Source organism: Gavia stellata, chromosome 14, assembly GCF_030936135.1.
Source record: "Gavia stellata isolate bGavSte3 chromosome 14, bGavSte3.hap2, whole genome shotgun sequence".
NCBI classification, from domain to species: domain Eukaryota; kingdom Metazoa; phylum Chordata; class Aves; order Gaviiformes; family Gaviidae; genus Gavia; species Gavia stellata.
In genome coordinates this window covers 15,001-17,500 of record NC_082607.1, presented here as the reverse complement: position 1 = coordinate 17,500, position 2,500 = coordinate 15,001, and positions in this window count along the sequence as shown.

The window sequence follows — 2,500 nt, the reverse complement described above, 5'->3', positions numbered from 1 at the left end:
GGTTAGGGTTAGGGTTAGGGTTAGGGTTAGGGTTAGGGTTAGGGTTAGGGTTAGGGTTAGGGTTAGGGTTAGGGTTAGGGTTAGGGTTAGGGTTAGGGTTAGGGTTAGGGTTAGGGTTAGGGTTAGGGTTAGGGTTAGGGTTAGGGTTAGGGTTAGGGTTAGGGTTAGGGTTAGGGTTAGGGTTAGGGTTAGGGTTAGGGTTAGGGTTAGGGTTAGGGTTAGGGTTAGGGTTAGGGTTAGGGTTAGGGTTAGGGTTAGGGTTAGGGTTAGGGTTAGGGTTAGGGTTAGGGTTAGGGTTAGGGTTAGGGTTAGGGTTAGGGTTAGGGTTAGGGTTAGGGTTAGGGTTAGGGTTAGGGTTAGGGTTAGGGTTAGGGTTAGGGTTAGGGTTAGGGTTAGGGTTAGGGTTAGGGTTAGGGTTAGGGTTAGGGTTAGGGTTAGGGTTAGGGTTAGGGTTAGGGTTAGGGTTAGGGTTAGGGTTAGGGTTAGGGTTAGGGTTAGGGTTAGGGTTAGGGTTAGGGTTAGGGTTAGGGTTAGGGTTAGGGTTAGGGTTAGGGTTAGGGTTAGGGTTAGGGTTAGGGTTAGGGTTAGGGTTAGGGTTAGGGTTAGGGTTAGGGTTAGGGTTAGGGTTAGGGTTAGGGTTAGGGTTAGGGTTAGGGTTAGGGTTAGGGTTAGGGTTAGGGTTAGGGTTAGGGTTAGGGTTAGGGTTAGGGTTAGGGTTAGGGTTAGGGTTAGGGTTAGGGTTAGGGTTAGGGTTAGGGTTAGGGTTAGGGTTAGGGTTAGGGTTAGGGTTAGGGTTAGGGTTAGGGTTAGGGTTAGGGTTAGGGTTAGGGTTAGGGTTAGGGTTAGGGTTAGGGTTAGGGTTAGGGTTAGGGTTAGGGTTAGGGTTAGGGTTAGGGTTAGGGTTAGGGTTAGGGTTAGGGTTAGGGTTAGGGTTAGGGTTAGGGTTAGGGTTAGGGTTAGGGTTAGGGTTAGGGTTAGGGTTAGGGTTAGGGTTAGGGTTAGGGTTAGGGTTAGGGTTAGGGTTAGGGTTAGGGTTAGGGTTAGGGTTAGGGTTAGGGTTAGGGTTAGGGTTAGGGTTAGGGTTAGGGTTAGGGTTAGGGTTAGGGTTAGGGTTAGGGTTAGGGTTAGGGTTAGGGTTAGGGTTAGGGTTAGGGTTAGGGTTAGGGTTAGGGTTAGGGTTAGGGTTAGGGTTAGGGTTAGGGTTAGGGTTAGGGTTAGGGTTAGGGTTAGGGTTAGGGTTAGGGTTAGGGTTAGGGTTAGGGTTAGGGTTAGGGTTAGGGTTAGGGTTAGGGTTAGGGTTAGGGTTAGGGTTAGGGTTAGGGTTAGGGTTAGGGTTAGGGTTAGGGTTAGGGTTAGGGTTAGGGTTAGGGTTAGGGTTAGGGTTAGGGTTAGGGTTAGGGTTAGGGTTAGGGTTAGGGTTAGGGTTAGGGTTAGGGTTAGGGTTAGGGTTAGGGTTAGGGTTAGGGTTAGGGTTAGGGTTAGGGTTAGGGTTAGGGTTAGGGTTAGGGTTAGGGTTAGGGTTAGGGTTAGGGTTAGGGTTAGGGTTAGGGTTAGGGTTAGGGTTAGGGTTAGGGTTAGGGTTAGGGTTAGGGTTAGGGTTAGGGTTAGGGTTAGGGTTAGGGTTAGGGTTAGGGTTAGGGTTAGGGTTAGGGTTAGGGTTAGGGTTAGGGTTAGGGTTAGGGTTAGGGTTAGGGTTAGGGTTAGGGTTAGGGTTAGGGTTAGGGTTAGGGTTAGGGTTAGGGTTAGGGTTAGGGTTAGGGTTAGGGTTAGGGTTAGGGTTAGGGTTAGGGTTAGGGTTAGGGTTAGGGTTAGGGTTAGGGTTAGGGTTAGGGTTAGGGTTAGGGTTAGGGTTAGGGTTAGGGTTAGGGTTAGGGTTAGGGTTAGGGTTAGGGTTAGGGTTAGGGTTAGGGTTAGGGTTAGGGTTAGGGTTAGGGTTAGGGTTAGGGTTAGGGTTAGGGTTAGGGTTAGGGTTAGGGTTAGGGTTAGGGTTAGGGTTAGGGTTAGGGTTAGGGTTAGGGTTAGGGTTAGGGTTAGGGTTAGGGTTAGGGTTAGGGTTAGGGTTAGGGTTAGGGTTAGGGTTAGGGTTAGGGTTAGGGTTAGGGTTAGGGTTAGGGTTAGGGTTAGGGTTAGGGTTAGGGTTAGGGTTAGGGTTAGGGTTAGGGTTAGGGTTAGGGTTAGGGTTAGGGTTAGGGTTAGGGTTAGGGTTAGGGTTAGGGTTAGGGTTAGGGTTAGGGTTAGGGTTAGGGTTAGGGTTAGGGTTAGGGTTAGGGTTAGGTTAGGGTTAGGGTTAGGGTTAGGGTTAGGGTTAGGGTTAGGGTTAGGGTTAGGGTTAGGGTTAGGGTTAGGGTTAGGGTTAGGGTTAGGGTTAGGGTTAGGGTTAGGGTTAGGGTTAGGGTTAGGGTTAGGGTTAGGGTTAGGGTTAGGGTTAGGGTTAGGGTTAGGGTTAGGGTTAGGGTTAGGGTTAGGGTTAGGGTTAGGGTTAGGGTTAGGGTTAGGGTTA